This window comes from Calliphora vicina, chromosome 3, assembly GCF_958450345.1.
Source record: "Calliphora vicina chromosome 3, idCalVici1.1, whole genome shotgun sequence".
NCBI lineage: Eukaryota > Metazoa > Arthropoda > Insecta > Diptera > Calliphoridae > Calliphora > Calliphora vicina.
The window spans coordinates 21,557,260-21,580,422 of record NC_088782.1 but is presented as its reverse complement, the minus strand read 5'-3'; the positions used below and the strand labels follow the sequence as shown (position 1 = coordinate 21,580,422).

The 23,163-nt window shown below is 28.5% G+C and overlaps 1 protein-coding gene across 1 annotated transcript in view; it reads right to left on the bottom strand.

The window, feature by feature from the left end:
- The window catches only part of LOC135955337 (uncharacterized), a 42,544-nt gene that overhangs the window by 18,383 nt on the left and 998 nt on the right, over positions 1 to 23,163 (bottom strand). The gene's annotated exons all lie outside the window — the stretch shown is intronic.

Here is a 23,163-nt window from a genome sequence, read left to right as displayed (position 1 = left end):
TTTTAAAAGGTAAAAACGTAACAATATAATTTTAAATAAATTAGCAACCGCTGACACAAAATATACTCGCTATTGACCAAAATTTTATAAAGCCTCGTTTCTCTGTTTTCAATATTCTATGTATATTGTATTTTTGTCTTGCAATATTGTAACAATATGGAAAACATTAGTGGGGAGATAATTCTTAGTCATAGTTTAAATACATTTACTTTGTTCATCTCTAATTTACACAACTCCAATTGTTTTATTATTTCTTTGCAAAAAAATATAAAACTTTCTTGCATTTTGATTTGCAACAATAAACCAACGAATATTAACATACAAATCTTAGAAACCCAACATGATTCATTAAATTATGCGAAAATTACATTAATCACAGACTAATTAATAACATTTGTAGCATTAAAATAAAAGATCACAAGATCATTGAACCAATGTTGAGACAAAAACTACAATGAAATGGAAAAATGTATGATAAGTCATCAAAAATAATGCAAATTTATAACATATTTTGATTGTTGCAATTTACATAACAATACAAATGGTGGCAGTTAATATGGAGGTCTTAAAAGATTTTAAAACATAGACAATGAACTTTGTTTTCACTCGGTCTTTACAAATATGTATTTAAAAATTGTTTATTGCAAAAAATGTTGGCAAAATAGTCACGAACTAAATTCCCAGCATCCTTATTTGTAATGCAAAACTTCGCAAGCAAACTTGTTTTTTTTTTCAATTTGTAACATTTTTTATTGTTTGTTTTTAATTAACAATTTAAATAAAATTTCTTTTAAAACAGCGCATACACATTTTACCAAAAAGGTTAGAGGTATTAAAATGTCAAATTGTTTTTTTATTTTTGGCACAACCTATAATCCATACATTAACCTAAAATCTGTCAGGCTGACAGCTGTTGTTATAACTGAAATATTTATGTTTATGTTTCTATTATATAAAACGGATTGTGGGGCAACAACAGACTACAAAAAAACTTTAACAAAAATAATGTTTACATTATGAACTGTGAACTAACTTTAAGATGATGGTTTTTGTTTTAAATAAAAACGAAAATAACAGGTAGCTAATACAGCAAAGTGGCTGAATAATAAAAGAAAATAAAAAGCAAACAAACGTGTAAAAATGCAGTTTATCTCAAAACAATTATATGTTAATTATAAACATTAGTCAAAAAGTAACAAAAAAAGGCCTTTTCAGTTTTTAATTTTAAACTCTTCTTTTAACTACCAGTGAAATCACTTGAGTTTATTTGTTTTTGCTTTCTTTAAACATACACTCCCAATTATTACATCATTATTGATTCTCTATAACCTTCAAAAAAGCTGCACTATATTCATCAGTTCGTATCCAAATATGTAAAACAAATTTCACTACATATTTGTATTTTATTAATAACACGGTGCTACAGTGAAAATTAAACACTTCAAAAGTGACTTATAAAAAAATTTTACCTAACGTTTATCGAATATCAAATTTCAATTTCCCTGCTCAGAAAGTGTTCACTTGTGTATTTTACGTACTCGTATTGGTAGATCGGATTTGGTTCAAAATAACTAGATATAACTTTCAGAATCTATCTCTATCTATCTTCTATCTTGTATAGAGACTCTGAGACCATCCAACCGATTACCTCCAAACTGGTATCATTGGAAAGGAAATTTTAGACACCTAAAATACTACATTAGGTCCATTCGGTGCTTTCGTAAAGAAGATTTTCGAATTTTCTCATACAAACATTTTTCATCTATATATATAAAAATGGATGTATGTTCCGAATGAACTCAAAAACGGCTGGACCGATTTTAATGAAATTTTCAGGGAATATTCAGAATAGCCTAGCGAGTAACACTCTAAAGTCAGATTTTTGATTTTCTGTCTGTGGGCACCCCTCCGCCAAATCAAATTTTTACATTATACCGCTAATGCCATATATTTCATAAAAATGGCTGCACCGATTTTGATACAATTTTCACAGAGTCTTCAGAAAAACCTTTTGGGTAACAGTGTATAGTCAGATTTTTGATTTGCGGTCTGTGAGAAACAATTTTGTTTACTCTTGCATATTAGGTGCATGAATAAGAAATTTCCATGTGAAATCTACTTTTAATCAAAAAATTATGATGTTAACAAACTCGACGACCAAATACAATTGAAAGTGTCTGGCGAAACAATAAAATACAAATCGATTGACACAGTAATGAACGAAGAACAAGTCGTCAATTCTCCTACTGAATTTTTTAATTCATTGAAACCAGCCGAAATGCCACCACATGTATTAACATTGAAGGTTGGATTACCGACTTTTTCCGACACTATTAAAATCGAGATGCAATATAAAACAGATGTTTTCTATAGGCCAGCTTCGCGGACCGGGTCCTAGGTATATTTTCTGATTAAGATTAAAAACTATTTTTTTGCTAAAAAAAAAAACTGTGGACAAAGTTGTTGGTAAATTTAATTTTTTAATTTTTAATATATTGGGCGTATGACTTAAAAATGTAGTTTTTCGAAAATGTCGAGTTTTGTGTCAACAAAGCGTCATATTCGGGAAGTTTTGCTTTACTTCTTTAATTTGGAAAAAAAGTGCTCACCGAAGCTTATGGTGAATGTGTTCCATCAGTTTCAACGAGATGGTTTGTTCGGTTCAGAAGTGGTGATTTGGACACGGAAGACAAAGATTGCCCAGGCCAGCCAGAAAAGTTTGAAGACCATAAATTGGGGGTATTGCTCCAATTAGAAGAATTTTGCAAAACTCAACAAGAGCTTACAAAATCATAGGGAGCTACTCAATCAGTAATTTCAAAACGTTTGCAAGCAGGAGTAATTGGTTGCGAATTACGAATTGAAGCCGAGAGACCTTGAAATTCTTGAATGTCCGAAATGATACTTGAATCATTAATTGCGAAGCGTAAGAGATCGAATGTGAAGCCCGGCCAACCAGGCGAATCGACACACAAGCCAAATATTCATAAGGTAATTCTCTGTATTTATTGGTAGGGAAAGGGTCCTATCTATTATGAGCTGCTGAAATCTGACCAGACCATCACAGGGATCCTATACCGAACGTAACTGATTCGTTTGAAGCGAGCATTGGCCGTAAAGCACCCAGAATATGTGGCCAGATATGAAACCGTTGCAATATCTGTTCAAAAGTATTTAGAATGAAGTGGTTAGAAAGTTTTGCCTCATCCGTTTTATAGCCCAGACCTTGCCCCGTCCAACTACTATTTGATTTGATCGATACAGAACGCTCTCTCTGGGATACGCTTCACTTTGAAACACAGTATCCGATATTGGCTTGAATCGTTCTTGACCTCAAAAGATGAGCAGTTCTTTTGGCTCGGAATCCATATGTTGCCAGAAAGGTGGGAAAAAGTTATAGCTATCAATGACCAATACTTTGAATAAATTTATATTGTACAAATGTTTCATTGGACCACTCTTCTTCTAAAATGAGGCTAATAAACGAGTTACAGCTACTTGTGCTCGATATAGGGACTAAATTGTATTAAATTGAAGTTTACACGAGCCCACGAGCATCCCACCCGAGCATTTATGCAAAAATTTCTATCAAAAGAGTTAGGAAGACAAGTTACGAGCGTTACGCAAAAGTTATATAATCCCAATACACATTTTTACTGGAATTCAAATTGAAAGCAAGTGTAATTCAAGCCTTGAATTATAGTCAAGCAATATAAATACACATTATTTCAATAGCATTCTCCAGTAAAAAGGAAACATAAATTCAAGCCACCTGTTTTTTCTATGAAAAATATTAAATATTTCAAAAATATTTCAAGTTGAAAACATAATTACATTTGCATTCAAGTGAAATACCCACAAAATGTTCAAGTGCTTGAATTTTTGGGGCTTTGGTGCTTATTGGGTTTACTCAGTTTTACAGAATAGGAACGAAAAACATATTGAAAATCATTCAAATTTGTATCACTATTGTGAATGTATTTTCTTTTATAACTGGAGAATTAAAAGTGAAACCTTTACAAATTGATGTTTACGAAATCACTACACATTTGCACAACACCTGTTATATGCCTTTATGTTTTGATTCTTGGAATTTTACTTTCATAAGTAGAAATTCATTCAAGATCATTTAACTTAATTTTTAAACAATTATAGATATTGAAACTTTACAAAATAAATGATAATTTTCAAAGAATTAGTTTTCTGTGTCAATTTCACTTGTGTTTACATTAATATTTCTTGGCATGCTGTCAATAAATTGTGCGTGTGATTATTTCAAAAAGAAAGAAAAACAAAACAAATCAACTTGTAGTTACAACAACATTAATATTCGCCATAATAACAATGGGTCGGTCTTCTTTGCTTTGACAAATAAATCTTAACTCTGACAGCGATATTTAAATGAGAGTTAAATACATAAATTCGCACTGATTTTGACATAAAGCTGAGAATAAACAATTAATAAGAAACTAACCAGAGAAAAGAAAACAAAAAAAAAGAAATTAAATTTGTTTACATTTTGATTTACTTTGCGCCTAACTGTTTTTGTGTTTCATAATTTATGTTTAAATTTCTTTTGAAAGAGAATCTTGTCATCATTCAATTACAGTTAGAATTTCGAAATTTCTTTATTTTATATTATTTATTCCAACCAACAACTTTAAATTTATGCATTTATCAGGCACTCATTGTTTTGCAAATTTTTGTCAGGGAAAACAAAAGTATTTATTTGATTGAATAAAAATGAAAATAAATATGGGACATGGAAGTAAAAGTGGGTTAAATTCTTAAATATTTATGTATAACATGAGCAGAATTATAAAGAAATAAATTTTATTACTAGAAATTATTGATTAAAGTAGCACTGTGCTACAAAAGTGTTAACAGAGTGTTAAAAATTATGACATTCAAATAATTGGGTTGTTTATTAATTTAAATTAACTGTTAATGTTTGAAGAGTTTTGTTCTTAGAAGTTTTTACGTCTTTATTAAAGATTTAGAATGAAATTTACATAATTTATTTAAACGATTTCTAGAAATTTCATGGTATGTTCTAAATTCTTAAATGCTTTCAATTAAGATTCAGTTATTTTTGAGGTGGTCTAGTGATAAAACAAAACATTAAGCTTAATTAAACAAATCCCCACAGCCGATCATGCCAACCACTGTATTAAATTATTAAAAAAATGTAAGCTGCTTAAGTCTTTTGATTTCTTTTTGCTGATTTTCAAACAATCCCAAATTGTTTTAACGTTTTATGTGTTATGTTTCAACGAGATTCAAAACGATTTCATTTATTTTTACGCTACCATTTACTATATTAATCTCATGTAAATATTATTACATCAAATATAATTTTATCTCGACCACATCGAAGCACGTGTATGTGAAACTTAATAATTAATAGCGGAAAAAAACAAACAAGACCAACTGATAAAAAGCCTAAAACATAAGTAAAATAAGTACTATTTTAATGTACAATAAGTATGTGAACATAACATAAAATAAATCATATTTTAACACAAATGTATTGTTTATAAAAGTATAAAAAAGAAAACGTTTAACACCGCATAAAGTTACAGATACTATTTCATGAGTAAAAAAAAAGAGCCATAAAAAATCTTTAACCTGCATTGTGTTCAAGTATTATCTAATATTTTCAAGAAACAATACATTCAGTACCAAGTTAAAAGTGCAAAAAGTTATATTAACATAATGTATAGTTTTTACTACATATGTTTGAGGGGGAAAACACACCTACAAAAGAAAGTGGTTAAATAAATAAGCAGAAAAAGATACCCAATTGGAAATTTCTAAATAACTACTTGGCCAGACTCAGAAATACGAAAGGAAATCAATTTTCAAATTTTTGAAAAAACACTCAAAAATTATTTAAAAACTGAGTGATTTTCATAAATACGAGTAAGAGAGCTATATTCGGCTGTGCCTTCACCAAATTATACTTCAAAATATAAATTTTAAATATTTTTAGGTAAACAAAATGTATTTTTTTTTCCAAAGTAGTTTTTTTTATTTTTTTTGAAAAAAAAATTTTCGAATTGTTATTTTAAAATTAAAATTTTTTTTAAATTTAAAATTTAATTTTTTTTTTAAATTTAAAAATTTTTTTTTCCGATTTTTATAGTCTTATATACATCGTTGCAAAGGCCTTTGAAATATCGATCATTAGATATCCATATTGTCTATATTAATGACTTAGTAATCCAGATACATCTGCTCAAAATAATAGATACACCTAATTGGAAAAAATTTAAATGGCGGTAACATTGAAAATTTCCTCGCAAGCGTTAAGAATACATCATATTATTAAAATTTCTATCTGGCAATGTCATGTCAGTCAAAAATCTGGCAACTATTTGCTTTCATGTTGATTTTTAAAAACGAATTTATTTGAATTACAAAAAATTATTTGCTCATAAAAATAGATACACATCAGTAATTTGTAATTTGTTTATATACAATTTTTTTTTTTGTGCAATTTTTTGTTCCTATTTACGTGAAACAGTAAGTATAATTTAAATTTTAGCAACAATTTTATAAAAAATAGCACTCTTTTGAAGAAAATGGGACGAAATCATCATTGTACCGAAGATGAGAAAAAAATTGTTCAAACGAAGAGAAATCAAGGAAAATCATTACGGGAAATAGCAAAGAGCATAGGAAGATCTTTACATTTTGTCCAAAATGCTTTATCTAAAAAACAAAAAAGAGAAACTCGCGGTAGACCAAAGAAAACCAGTCCAGAAACAGATAGGCGGATCGTCCTTATGGTTAAAAAAGACCCTTTCATATCATCGAAAGCTATTTCTGCGGAGCTATGTAACGAAATCAGTCCACAAACAGTTCGTCGTCGTCTTTTACAAGATAAATTGCAGGGAAGAATTGCCAGAAAAGTGCCACTAATGCGCCAAAAAAATATCAAGACAAGATTAGAATTTGCTAAAGAGCACTTACAATGGTCCGGGTGTGAAGGCGAAAAAAAATGGAGAAATATTTTATGGAGCGACGAAACAAAAATAAATTTGTTTGGAAACGACTGCCAAAGAAATGTACGCCGACCAAAAGGAAAAGAATTCCACGTTAAATTTACAAAAAAGACGGTAAAACATGGCGGGGGAAACATAATGGTTTGGGGTTGCTTTTCATGGAATGGTGTTGGTCCGATATTCCGAATAGAAGATACCATGAATGCTAGTGGGTATAGAGACATATTGGAAAACGTAATGCTTCCATATGCATCGGAAAATATGCCATTAATATGGACATTCCAGCAGGACAACGACCCAAAACATAGTTCAAGATTAGTTAAAAACTGGTTCTTGGAGAATAACGTACCTGTTTTAAGCTGGCCCAGCCAATCCCCTGATTTAAACCCAATAGAAAACTTGTGGAGTGAATTAAAGATAAGGCTTTCGAAGGAAGTTTTCAAAAATAAAGACGATTTATGGGAGAAAACGCAAAAAATATGGTACGAGATTCCATTGGAGAAGTGTCAGAACTTGATATCCAGTATGCCCAGAAGAGTGGAGAAAGTTTTACAAAACAAAGGTGGATATACTGGATACTAGCTTTACTTTAATAATAAACTAATTTTTTTAAGATAAAATTTATTAGCTTTTGTTTAATAAGAATTTTTAAAAATGTATCTATTATTATGAACACCAAATTTTTCGAAATTTAAGACATTTAATTTACTTTATAATATTTATTATTAATTATGAAATATTTTGTTTTTGTTTTTTACTCTCCTTTTAACTATAAATAAAAATCGACTGAATATTTTTTATAATTTTACAATATACCATTATTTTTTTTCGTTTTTAAAAAATAAATTTTGGTGTATCTATTATTTTGAGCAGATGTGCAGATGTACGTAGCAGATGTATGTCAAAAATAGGTCAAAAACCGATGCTGTCCTGGTTTTTTCCTCATATCTCAGCCATTTGTGGACCGATTTTGCTGATTTTAAATAGGAAACTTGTCGAAAGCATGTCTGACAGAATTATTGAAGATTTGGATCCCGAAGATATGTGAGGTCTTCAGAAAATTGATTTCAACACACAGACAGACAGACGGACATGGCTTAATCGACTCCGCTATATATAAGGATACAGAATATATATGCTTTATAGGGTCGGAAAATTATATTGTGGAAATTACAAACGGAATGACAAACTTATATACATACACCCTTCTCACGAAGGTGAAGGGTATAAAAATGGAAACACTCAAAAATTATTTAAAAACTGAGTGATTTTCATAAAAACAAGTAAGAGAGCTATATTCGGCTGTGCCGAATCTTGTCAAATTATACTTCAAAATACAAATTTTAAATATTTTTAGGTAAACAAAATGTATTTTTTTTTCCAAAGTAGTTTTTTTATTTTTTTGGAAAAAAATTTTTTCGAATTGTTATTTTAAAATTAAAATATTTTTTTTAAATTTATAATTTAATTTTTTTTTTTAAATTTCAAAAAAAAATTTTCTTTTTTAAATTTTTTTTGGTGAAAAAAAAAATTCAGTTTAAAAAATATTTTTTCCGATTTTGACCCATTGTAGGTCCAACTTACTATGGTCTTATATAAGTCGTTTCAAAGGTCTTTACAATATCTATCATTAGATATCAATATTGTCTATATTAATGACTTAGTAATCCAGATATAGGTCAAAAATCGAGGCTGTCCTGGTTTTTTCCTCATATCTCAGCCATTTCTGGACCGATTTTTCTGATTTAAATAGGAAACTTGTCGAAAGCATGTCTGACAGAATTATTGAAGATTTGGATCCCGAAGATATCTGGGGTCTTCAGAAAATTGATTTTAACACACAGACGGACGGACGGACATGGCTTAATCGACTCCGCTATCTATAAGGATACAGAATATATATGCTTTATAGGGTCGGAAAATTATATTGTGGAAATTACAAACGGAATGTCAATCTTATATACATACATACACCCTTCTCACGAAGGTGAAGGGTATAAAAATGGAAATATGTTTTCCTTTTGTGTTTCTGAATCAAGCCCTTAGTTATTAGATCAGTTAAAAATCTTTAGTATATCAGGGTTAGAATATTCAGTACTATTATACTTTAACAGCACTTTTTGATATTAAAAAATTCCGCAGTAACAAGTTAAAGTCCCAAAAATGTACTTTTTCGTAAAAGTACTGAAATTTTCCCTTTGTAGTTAAATACAAAAATAGTACTTTTTAGTATTTTGTAAAGTTTAAAAAACACATTAATAAAACTAAAATTTAACATTTACAAGTTAGTTTTTTTAGTTCAGAAGCTAAATATACCCTTTTAAAGTACCAAAATTTAACATTTTTAATAAAGTAGCATAAAGTACTTTTCTGCTATTTTGCTTAGTTTTCCAAAGAACAAATATAAATATATCAATAATATTATTGTTAAGTATTTTTATAGTAGAAGTACCAAAATTTAAAATTTTTAAAAAAAGTACCAAAAAAATATTTTTTTTTGTTAAATTGCTTAATTATCGAGAAAAAATAGTAATGCAATTTATTAATCTCAATAAAAATAATATTTAAAATTTTTAGGTAATTTTTTCCTTAAAGTGCCAAAATTTAACCTTTTAATAAGGTATCATAAGTACTTTTCTGCTATTTGCTTAGTTTTCCAAAGAACAAATATTAATGATACCAAAAATATTATTTTGAAGCTATTTTTAAGTTCAAGGGTAAATTTTTCCCCTTTTTAAAAAAGTACCAAAATAATACTTATTTGTTAAATTGCTTAATTTTAGTACTTTCTTAATTATTTGGCCTAGTGTTCCCTAAAATATCTCAATTTAAGTAATTTTTTTCTAAGAGTAATAAAATTTTTCGTTTTTAATAAAGTAATTTTAAAAACTTTTTGTTTAATTGCTTAATTTTCTAGAAAAAATAGTAATTAACTTAAAATACCATTTATAGGTACTTTTTTAGTTAAAGTACCAAAATAATATTGTACTTTATTATTTTGCAAAATTGTCCCAAACAGTATTATTAAAACTAAAATTTTACATTTACAAATTATTTTCTTAGTTCAAAATCGAAAATTTACCTTTTTAAAGAAAGTACCAAAAGTACTTTTTTAATTATTTGGCTTAGTTGTTCCCTAAAAAATCTCAATAACAAAAAAAATACATTTTTAAGTAATTTTTTTCTAAAAGTAACGACATTTTGCATTTTTAATAAAGTACTTTTCTGTATTTTAAATAAAGTACCAAAAAAGTACTTTTTCTGCTAATTGCTTAATTTTGGAGCAAAATTAGTAATGAAACTTATCAATTATATGCATTTTTTTACTTAATGTAACAAAATTTACCTTTTTAAATAATGTACTAAAATAGTACTTTTAGTATTTTGCAACATTTTCACAAACAATATTAATAAAACTAAAATTTTACATTTACAAGTTATTTTTTTAGTTCAGAAATGAAAATTTACCCTTTTTAAATAAAGTACCAAAAAGTACTTTTTTAATTATTTGGCTTGGTGGTTTTTAAGTAATTTTTTTCTTAAAGTACTTTTCTGCATTTTAAATAAAGTACCAAAAAAGTACTTTATTGATAAATTGCTTCATTTTATATACCGTTTATATGTAATTTTTCTAGTTAAAGTATCAAAATTTACCCTTTTAATTAATGTACCAAAATGGTACTTTTAGTATTTTGGAAAATTTTCACCAATATTAATAAAACTAAAATTTTACATTTACAAATTATTTTCTTAGTTCGAAAACGAAAATTTACCCTTTCGAAATAAAGTACCAAAAGTCCTTTTTTTAATTATTTGGCTTAGTGCTCCCTAAAAAAATCTCAATAACAAAATAAAATACAATTTTTAAGTCATTTTTTTAAGTAACAAAATTTTCCATTTTTAATAAAATACTTTTCTGCATTTTAAATTAAGTACCAATAAAAGTACATTTTTGCAAAATTGCTTAATTTGATAAAACATTTATATGTAATTTTTCTAGTTAAAGTACCAAAATGTACCATTTTAAATAATGTACCAAAATAGCTCTTTTAGTATTTTTAATAAAGTACTTTTCTGCATTTTAAATAAAATTGCAAAAAAGTACTTTTTTGTTAAATTTCAAAATTTTATAGAAAAAATAGTGATGTAACTTAAAATATTATTTACAGGTAAATATTTTTTCTCTATGGTAAAGACCAAAATAGTATTTTTTAGTACATATTTTGTAAAGTTTTCAGAAACCAAAATTTAATATTTTAAATAAGGTACCAGAAACGTATTTGACTTTTTAGCAAAGCTAAAAATATAATTTGTAAATAATTTTGTTCATTTTAAACTTAAATAAATACTAGTCCTTGTTCAAAACGATCTACTTGTAAAACCTTGACCTTGACATTTAGGCACTTTAAAAACATTTAAAACATGCTTTTTATATAGTGGCTATTCCTTCGAGTTGAAGTTCTCAAAGAATTCCTTTCTCCAAATTAAAATTTAATGATCACCACGATCCCTTAAACCTAAATTCTCAGTTGGTATGTAGTTTTTAAAAAACTACATTTCTTTCTTTTATTTTTTTTTTGGTCTAAAAGTTTACACAGTTAAAAAAAACAAAATAAATAACCGTTGAAACTCTTTAAATAATTAATGTTTATTTTCACAACATCTTTATGAACAAAAGACGTTTAAACAAATAAATATTTATGCCACAATAAACAATTAACACACGAAAATGTGGGTAATTATGTCGTAGTTAAAATACCAAACAGTTTTTTTGTTATAACTGAAGAAAATAATGGTACATACCATTTTATAAATATTAGTTTTAAAAACTATTTAAAAAAATTCAAAAAAGTTTAAATGGATCCTTTATTTTTCACAATTATTCTATATTTAAGTTTATTTTTCAATTATTATGCACTTTTGTTATTGCAGCTTTCACATGCAGGTTTTTTTTTGGTTTTAAATATTGGTTAATAAAAAAATTCAAAACAACTTTTGTTTATTTTCTCCTTTTTAAACTTTTTTTATTTTATTTATTTTTGTTAATTTAGCAGCGTTTGTGGTAACCACTCTTTTTGGCGTTTATTTTAAGACTGATTCACTTGACAGCTTCTTTAAAACATGTTAAATCAGTTGAAACCATTTCGTACACGAAAATATTTCTTTTAGCCCGGTTTATCTTTCTTCACAACAATAATTGTTGTTTGCCTCTTTTTCGCTCTCTATGTGTTTTTGGTGTCTACGTGAGATGCGATGATATTGTTTGTTGTTGCTGTTTTTAATACTAGCTTTTCGCTCTTATTGTTTTTGGAATTGTTTGTTTTTTAGTATTTTCTTCTGCTTCTTTTGTTGCCACCACCATGTGCTCCAACAAAGACTTTCTTTCTCCCCAATGTCACATAGAAATGAATTTATTGTTTCAATTGTAACTACATGCGACTTTGAGCAGACAATTGAAATGTGTCGGTTGGTGACAGTTTTTTTAGAGCGAAATTACTCCGTGAAATACTGTAATAATATATTCTTTAAAGTTATGCATTTGACAGTAAAAAATAGATTTCAAAACCCTTAGAAAATTGTTTGCGTTTCACTGTATTAAAGACGGTAAAACAATTTTTGATCAATTCAGAAATAAAATTTTTATGTATAATTTCAAATAATTTTTGTGTGTTTGAAATTTGAAAATTCTTTTCCATTCCTGTTTCTGAATTAAATTTAAATTTTCTTTTCATAATCCATAATAATATATTCTAACTTTGAAATATTTTATTTGTTCCCAATCCAATTTGGAAAATCTTAAATATCCTAAATTTTATTATATATTTATACCCTTCACCTTCGTGAGAAGCGTATATATGTGGGGAATTTCATGTCAAGTGAACCAACTTTTGAAATCGATGTCTTCCGATCGGGATGAAATTTGCACCAAGGTTAGCTCTATTGGATAGTAACTCAGACACAATTTTTCAACAACATCGGTCGAGAACTCTCAGAGTTATAGGGGGTAAAATTTTGACAATTTGGTCAAACAGGGGTTTTTTCTTATCCATGTAACTTATTACCTATTGTTCTTAGCAAAATGTGTCCCAAATAGTATAGATAGCTATTTCTTCGATCTTTCGAAAAAAAATATTTAAAAAAAAAAATAAAAAATTTTTAATATTTTTTTTCCGAAATCAAAAACTTTTTTGACTTTTTTTTAAAATTTTTTTTTTTTTTTTTTTTTTTTTTCTTAAAATAAAGTTTAGATATTTTCCTTGAACACCTACTTGGTCGCTTAGTGGGATGCGAGTGGGATATCTATCAAAATAAATATTTTGTAACTCAAAACATAAAATTTTTGACTTTTTTTGCAAAATCAAAAACTTTGTTGACTTTTTTTTTTCAAAATGGACCCTTTTTTAATCTTTTTTTTTAGGTCAAACAAAAGCTTAGATATTATCCTTGAAGACCCTTTTGGTCGCTTAGTGGGATGCGAGTGGGATATCTATCAAAATAAATATTTTTTAACTCAAGACTTACAATTTTTGACTTTTTTTTTTGCAAATACGATTTTTTTTCCAAATGGGCCCTTTTTTTGTAGTCAAAAGAAAGCTTAGGTCCATTCCTTTAAGATATTTTTAGTCCCTTAGTGGGATGCGAGTGGGATATCTATCAAAATAAATATTTTGTAACGCAAGACATACAATTTTTTAATTTTTTTTTGCAAAATCAAAATTTTTTTCCAATATGGGCCCTTTTTTAATTTTTTTTTTTGCTCAAAAGAAAGCCTAGGTCCATTCCTTTAAGATATTTTTAGTCCCTTAGTGGGATGCGAGTGGGATATCTAACAAACTTATACATGTATAAGTTTGTCATTACGTTTTTAATTTCCATAATATAATTTTCCGACCCTATCTATATATACATATAAAAGAGTAACGTTACTGACTGACTGAATGAATGACAGATTCATCATCCCACAGCCCAAACGACTGAAGCTAGAATCATGAAATTTTAACTGTGAGTTCCACCCTCCCCAAAACGATCCACTAAGAGGGATTTTTGGAAATTCGAACGTTTAGGGGGAAAAAAGGGTAAATCCTGAAATCTTATATCTTCAAAACTAATAAAGATACAATAAAAGTTGAAATTGCATGTTACTCCATTTAAAAAATAAGCTGACAGGTGTTTCGTACTTTTTCGAAATTCGAACCCTTTAGGGGAGAAAACGGGTAAAAACTGTATTTTGGTACTTTTTTGGCACCCTATGTATCTTTTAAACCAATAAACATAGAAACCAAATTTAAATCGTATTCTTTACTTATCGAAAAATAAAAAATATAAGTTTGGTACTTTTTGGAAATTCGAACCCTTAAGGGATAAAAATTGTGTTTATTTTTGGTACTTTTTCATAAAATATGTTTTTCTATAATTTGACATAGACATTCGAATATTTTTCAATGAGCTCCCACCACGATACAGAAAATTATTTTAATAATATTTTACCACCGCAATGTGGATAAAAAAGGTACCAAAAAGGGGATAAAATCGGGAAAATACATTTTATTGCAAGTCGATTTTGATAATTTTTTTAACATTGGTTCCTGGATTCATACAAAAATTAACTAACAGGTTGTTATTTGGAACTCGAGTGCCATGGTGTATTTTAGGCCAAATCCGGGTAAACAGTTTGGTACTTATTTTAAAACATATTTATTATTGGGCACATTAACACAGATTTTAATCGATTGAGACATGTCTGTAGCATAAACAACTTTTGCAAAATGGAATATTTTTAAATTTCAAACTTTTCTCCTAATGGTACCTTTTTAATATTTTAAATTATTTCACTTATCGACATTAAAGTTAGCTGATATGTATCTGAGTGAAGTTAGTGTTAGAAATAAGGGATTATATTTAGGTACCAAAATGTGAGAACTGAACTATAGGTACTTTTTCATTCTTCTAATGGTACTTTTTGAATTTTCTATTACACTGGACTTAGAAACATGAAATTAAGCATACATGGTCCTAAGTGAGTGAGAATTCCACGGGGAGACTTTTTGGTACTTTTTATTTATTCTAATGGTACTTTTTTTAATTTCTTCACCAATGAAATAAAGCTTATATGGAACCGAGTGAGTGGGAAACCACGAGTGTGGACTTTCTGGTACTTTTTCTATATTCTAATGGTACTTTTTTGAAATTTCTATAACAATGGAGTGAGTGCAAATTCAAGGGGATACTTCATGATACTTTTTCTTTAATCTAATGGTACTTTTTGTAATTTCTTCACCAATGAACCTAGAAACATGAAATAAAGCTTATATGGACCCAAGTGAGTGGGAAACTACAAGTAAATATGGTCCTAAGTGAATGAAAATTCAAGGGGATTCATGATACTTTTTCATTAATCTAATGGTACTTTTTTGAAATTTCTATAACAATGGACTTAGAAACATGAAATTAAACATATATGGTCCTAAGTGAGTTAGGATTCTAGGGGTAGACTTTTTGGTACTATTTCTTTATTCGAATCGTACTTTTAGTAATTTCTTCACCAATGAAATTATAAAAATTATATGGACCCGAGTGAGCGGGAGACTTAATAGTACTATTTCTTTCATCTAATTGGGGTGGCGAAGCGCACCAGGTCAGCTAGTAAAGTATATATGTATATTCTGGATCCTTATAGATAGCGGAGTCATTTAAGCCATGGCCGTCTGTCTGTTGAAATCAATTTTCTGAAGACCCCAGATATCTTTGGGATCCAAATCTTCAATAATTCTGTCAGACATGCTTTCGAGAAGTTTCCTATTTAAAATCAGCTAAATCGGTCACACACAAATGGCTGAGATATGAGGAAAAACCAGGACAACCTAGATTTTTGACCTATTTTTGACGTATATATGGATTACTAACTCATTAATATAGACAATATGGATATGGATATCTAATGATAGATATTTCAAAGACCTTTGCAACGACGTACAAGGTGGCGCAATAGTAATCCTCCTATCAGAAAATGCTATAAATTTTGCGATTGGCCTCTAAAGTCAGTTCTGTTTTGACATTTGTGTAGTAAACACATGCGAAATACACGTTAATAAACAATGTTACGCTACACTGCTCCAGAACGCGGAATATTGCTGACTATTTATTTGACCAATAATCGGTCGGTTATTTCATCAAAAATAGGCCCATTTCCATCTTAGCGGGTATGTAAATAAGCAAAATTTACGCTTCTGGGGCACTGAAAATCCGCGTGTAACCCACGAAGAGCCATTACACCCGCTCAAAGTCACTGTATGGTGTGCTGTTTTCGCTGGAGGAGTCATCGGACCTTTTTTCTTCGAAGACGTCGCGGGCCAAACGATTACTGTGAATGGTGAGCGCTACAGAGCAATGATCAACGAGTCCTAATCTCCCGTTTTGGCGATTTGCACTGTCCAGCAAGATCGCCTGATTTGACCGCTCCAGACTTCTTTTGAAGTCGCGGGTTTATGTCAACAAGCCTCAGACTCTTGCAGCTCTTAAAGACAATATCCGTCAAGAATGTGAGGACCTATCGCCGGAAGTTTTGGCCAAAGTGATGGAAAATGCCATAAAAAGGGCTCAAATGACAATCAACTGTGGCGGCGGCCATTTACATGACATCATATTCTGACTTGATGTAAAAAAAATTAAAAGGCCAAATAAAAATAATCCACAAGAAGAATCAAAGTTTTTCATTTTTTTTTTTTAATTACAGCCAAAAACCATCGGAAGTTTACTTTTGGGCCACCTTGTAGATAAGACTGTAGTAAGTTGGACCTACAATGGGTGAAAATCGAAAAATATTTTTTAACCCGAATTTTTTTTCACAAAAAAAAATTTTTTTAAATTTAAAAAAAAAATTTTAAATAACAATTCCAAAAAATTGAAAACTTTGGAAAAAAAATAAATTTTGTTTACCTATGAATATTTAAAATTTGTATTTTATACCAAAAATCGATTTTTATTATAAAATATCCCAAATATCTGTAAATACTGGGATTTTAGGGAAAACAAGCTCCATCTGTGATCTCTCATATTTATTAACAAAAATCGATTTTTATTATAAAAACTCAAGTTCAAAATCTCTGGCTTATTTGTAATAATTTAAAAAAATACTTTGAAGAAGTCACCCAATTTGTTTTTGCTATTGGAATGTTGGATATTATTTCTAAAATATCACTAATAGGCCAAGTTTTCTTAAACATAAACATTATTAAATACTCATTAAGAATACATTTTCATTAATTTAAAGATTATTTCATCACTTTCACTTTCTTTCTTTTTATGCCAAAAATAAAATTCTTATTAAAAAATAGATTCTTTATCTTAAGAAGTGAATTATGTTAAATAGTTTAATAGCTGTCATAAGTTTTATAAAAATAATAATTTTTAAAAAGCAATTTATATACGACTTATCAAAAGCAACCGATTTATATTTCACCTTTACTTTCATATTTTCGATTTCAATATTAAAGTACTTAAATTAAAATTCACATTAAACTTTCGTTTAATATACAAATTCTAATCAATATCCAAAAGGTTTATGCTGCTGTCAATCATTTAATCAAAAACAGTCAAGATTTTGATGACCATAAATTTAATTCTAATGTTTGAAAAAAAAAACAAAAGATTTAAGCTACAAACCAATGATGAATAAATCCATAAAATAAATGAATGAATTCGAATAAACCCACCTGTTATTGTTTACTATGGTATTCATAACAAATGTTTTGTTTTGAAACGGTTTTATTACAAATATTTATCTTGTTATTTAAAAAAAAAAAAAAGAATTCTTGCCACACTTTAATAAAAAAGAAAAGGAAATTGTATACAAAAAGTCACATTTAAATCCAGGTTATTATACATTTATTTTAAGAACTTTTAACCGTTAATTTGATGTTTTTATGTAAATTTTCTTGTAAAAACGTTACATGTTTTAATATTAAATATAAAATAACAAAACGTTAGAAGAAATGTACTATTTACACCTTTTGTTTACATATGTAGTTCAAACGTCAATCTGGTATAAACAATAAACTGTCTCCAGATTCTAATGAAAGACAACCAGAATATTATAAAGAAAAATTGGGTCAAATGCAATACCGGCAAACAACATGACAACACATTAAACACCTTATTTAACTTAACACTCACAAATAAATACAAAACAAAACAAGTTCAGTCTAAGAGCGAGACTAAAAAGAAAGATCAAGACCAAAACTAACTATTACAAAACGCGTGCTAAGTAAAGAAGAAACCAACAAACTAACCAAATAAATAAAGTAACTGTTGCTGGCAGTTTAGAACAAATAACTTGGGAATAATGTATGAATGAATGAGTTAATATATGGACAATTTAGTCGTAATAGAAATATGTGTATTATTATGGTATAATATGACAATTATAACATTAATTACATGTCTGCGAATTTGTAAGATTTTACTGTTAATGTGACGTCACTTAAAGGTTAAAATGGAGAAATGAAATACTTGTACTGATATTTACTTGTATGACTTAAACTTTAAGTCTTAAAGTAATGTTTGATGTACTTAAATGGTTTTTATTAATAACAAAAATAACACTTGTTATAACATGTTAATGAGAACTTAACATTATTGAGTTTACAAGCAATATGACCTGTCAAATGTTTGCATAGAACATTTTTGATTTTTATACCCTACACCACCATAGTGGGGAGGGTATTATGCGTTTGTGCAGATGTTTGTAACGCCCAAAAATATTAGTCTGACACCCACCTTAAAGTATTAGAATCACTTTTTGAGTCGATTAAACGATGTCCGTCCGTCCGTCCGTCTGGTCGGCTGGCTGTCCATGTAAACCTTGTGCGCAGAGTACAGGTCGCAATTTTGAAGATATTTCGATGAAATTTGGTACATATTATTTTTTCGGCTCAATGACCAAGCCTATTAAAACTGTCTGAAATCGGTCCACTATTTCACCTAGCCCCCATACAAATGTCCTCCCGAAATTGGACTTTATCGGTCATAAATGTTTAATTTGTAAATGTATCTCCACAAATTCCGCTCCAAATAAGTTTTATATACACAAAATTCATGTCACCAAATTTTGTTACGATTGGTCCATAATTAGTCATAGCTCCCATATAGACCCGCTTCCGAAAATCACTTTAACGTGCATAAATCGCTTAAAAAGGTTGGTATACACACAAAATTCAACATACTTAACTTTAATATAGACATAAATCACACGACCTAATTTCATGGTGATCGGTCCATAATTGGTCATAGCCCCCATATAAGGCCCACTTCCAAAAATCACTCAAAAATATAAATTATTGAAATTTTAAAAGAAACATTTTTTTTGCTCTTTTACTTAGTGTAGGGTATTATTGGTCGGGCTTGACCGACCATACTTCCTTACTTGTTTAATACTAAAAATCTACTTTTGGTATAAAATATAAGTGATCATAGATTGATTTTTGGTATAAAATATGAGTGATCACAGATTGAACTTGTTTTAACGATTTAAGATACTTAGGATATTTTATACTAAGTATTTGCTATAAATATGAGTGATCACAGATTGAGCTAGTTTTCCCTCGCAGTATTTACGAAGATATTAACGATTCAAGATATTGGAATTTTTTTTACTAAAAATCAATTTTTGCTATGAATTATGAGTGATATTGAGTTAGTTTTCCCTGAAATCGCAGTATTTGCGAAGTTAGGAATGATTTAAGATATTTGATTTAATAATCGGTTTTTGTTATGAAATGTGAGTGATCACCAGGGAAACCAAAATATGCAAATGCATGTTTTTTCTGGTGAGTCTAATGAGCACATGGATAAGATATTTACACGTTTCAGAAATATTTAAGAGTTTTGGCATCGATTTGTTAGTGCATATTTTTGCATATTTTACCCTTAAATGCATATTTTTGCATATATTTGTTTTAAGAGCATATTTGTGTCATATTTTTGCGATTTTAGAGCATATTTTACTGTTTAATAGCATATTTTGATTTTATCAAAAACAAATTTTGTCTTACTTATTTTTCGCTGTTCTGTTACAGGTTTTTACTTCCTTTGTTTGAAATTCAAAATTGAAAAATAGATGGCTTTTTTTTAATATATATCTAAATGTCAAATTTTAGTTCTAATTCAAACTTAACCGTTCTAAGTGTTAAAGAAATATTGTTTTTTAAATTTGCTCCTGTAACATCAGTTGATGTCGAAAGAACATTTTCTATTAATAAAAATGTTTTCAGATCCAATAGACAACGATTTTTATTTGAAAATAATTTTTAATTTATTACAATAATAACCTTAATTGAAGAAGTGACTTTATATTTATATAAAATATCATCAAAAAATACCTCTCGATGCCTTTTCATAGCTTATTGTTTTTATGTTGTATTTAGTTTTTGTTATACTTGTTTTAGTTCATATTCAGCCCAATTATGAACAAAAAATTCCGCGGCAGTCTGTTCCCCGGGAGTTTTTCCCATTGAATTTGAATAGGAAGATTTAAAAAAGGGCAAAACCTCACGGGGAATTTTTATTCATAATTGGGCTGATTATTTTATGTTACTTTACCTTTTTAGAAATGAATTGTATTGATTTTTTTAAATAAAAGTAAATTTTTTTGTTAAAAATTATGTAAAAATTTGTTTTTTTAAGAGCATATTTTTTAAATTTTAAGGGCATATTTTAAAGTTTTTACTGCATATTTAAAACGCTTTTTATAGAGCATATTTCCGGTTTCCCTGGTGATCACAAATTAAGCTTGTTTTCCCTAAAATCGCAGTATTTACAAAGTTATTTACACTAAAAATCGATTTTTGATATAAGTTATTAACGATTTCAGATATTTGTGATTTTTATACTAAAAATCGATTTTTGGTATAAAATATGAGTGATCACAGATTGGGCTTGTTTTTCCTAAAATCGCGGTATTTACAATGTTATTAACGATTTAAGATATTTGAGTTTTTTTATATTAAAAATCGATTTTTGTGATAAAATATGAGTGATGAGACATTGAGATTAAGTTATTTCTGGGATTCGGAAAATTGATTTCAACAGAGAGGTAGACATGGCTATATCGACTCCGCTATCTATAACTATCCACAATATATATACAGTGGTTGACAAAACAATGGAAACTTTGCCAAATATTCCATATGTAGCCCAAAATTTTTTTTTTTTTTTTTTAAATAAAATTTTTTCTTAGTATTTTACTTGTATAGTTTTATTTATATAAATTAACTGAAAAACAAACAACATAGGGAACAAAATTAAAAATATTCACTATTTCGCTACTGACAAAACAATGGAATCTTTCAAACTTCTGCAAGAAAGTAGTGTAAAACGAAAATAATATTTAAAAGAACGATGTAAAAAGCATCCTGTTTACAATTATTTTATTTTTAAATTCTGGTAATTTTTCACAATTTCTTTTTCTAAGTTTTTCGCATAATTGCTTTTTTTCAAAGTTAACGAAAATGGCTAAAGTTAAGATTTGTGAAGACTTAAAAAATAAAATAATTAACGATTTCAAAGCTGGTTTAAAACAAAAAAGTAGCTGTGACAAATATTCAATAAATAAATCAGCAGTTTCAAAAATTATAAAGAAATTTCGTGAGACAGGTTCTGTAAAAACTCAACATTTAGGTGGAAGACTACTCCTAGACAATATAATTTAATAGCGAGAGAGTTCAAGAAATTCCCAAAAATAACTCCTCCTTGTTAATAGCCTAAAATTAGAAATAAGTACCCGAACAGTTAGTCGCAGGACAAATGAGGGTGGTCTTGCTATCGTCCTGTGAAAAAAACACTCATTTCTAAAAAGAACCGTTCTGCTCGTCTACAATTTGCCAGGCATCATTTAAACTGGTCGATACAGAAATGGAATACTCTTTTCCGACGAATCCAAATACAATTTAAGAGACAGTGATGGGAGAACATTTGCAAGACGACCAAAGAAAAAAGATTAGATCCAAAGAACACAAATAAGACTGTAAAGTTTGGCGGTGGCAATATTATGGAATGGGGATGTTTTTCAGGGCAAGGTATGGGCCCAATTCATATTATAAAAGATACCATGACAGGTATAGGATACAGAACCATATTAAACGATGTTATGTATCCATACGCTGAGGAAAATATATCCCCAGTTTAGAGATTCCAATACGACAACGACCCGAAACACACCTCTAGGGTTCTAACCGAGTGGTTACAATCCAACGAGGTACGTGTTTAGAAGTGGCCTGCCAAACCGCCAGATCTCAATCCCATAGAAAATCTATGGGAAATTGTAGATAGTAAAATAAGGACCCAAAATTACACCAGGAAGGAAGATTTATCGGAGGCGGTTATAAGGGAATGGCAAATTATATTTCAAAGGAGACCATTGACTCTTTAATTGGTTCAATGCATCGTCGATGTGTAGTAGTTATAAAAAATAAGGGATACCCAATAAAATATTGAGTTATTGCTAAGTTTAGACCATATTTGTTAAAATAATACCTAAGTTTCCATTGTTTTGTCAATGCCGTAATAAAGAAATATTTTAATTTTGTTTTCTCATTTTTAGAATTTAATTAATTATGTCCTTTATTTTTTGTTAAATTAAGTTAATAAAAGTATACAAATAAAATACTACAAAAATGTTAAAATTTTTTAAAAAATTATTTCAGATTTTAGGCCACTAATGAAATATTTGGAAAAGTTTCCATTGTTTTGTCAACCACTGTACATTATGGGGTCGCAAATTAAAAATGTGGAAATTACAAGGAAGAAGAAAAAGGACGATAATCTGTGATCATTTATATTTTCAACCGAAAATCGATTTTTCATATAAAAATTAACTGAAACATATTTTTTTTTAAATTTAAAAAAAAAAATTTTAATTTTTGGTTTTAAAATTTTTTTTATGTTGAAAAAAAAATTCGTGTTAAAAAATATTTTCCCCGATTTTGCGGGAGTTTGTTCCCCGGGAGTTTTTTTTCCATTGAATTCAAGGAAAAATGAGAAAGGGGATAAACTCCCGGGGAATTTTTGTTCATAATTGGGCTAATTTATATTAATGTCTTAGTAATCCAGATATAGGTCAAAAATCGGGGTTGTCCTGGTTTTTTCCTAATATCTCAGCCAT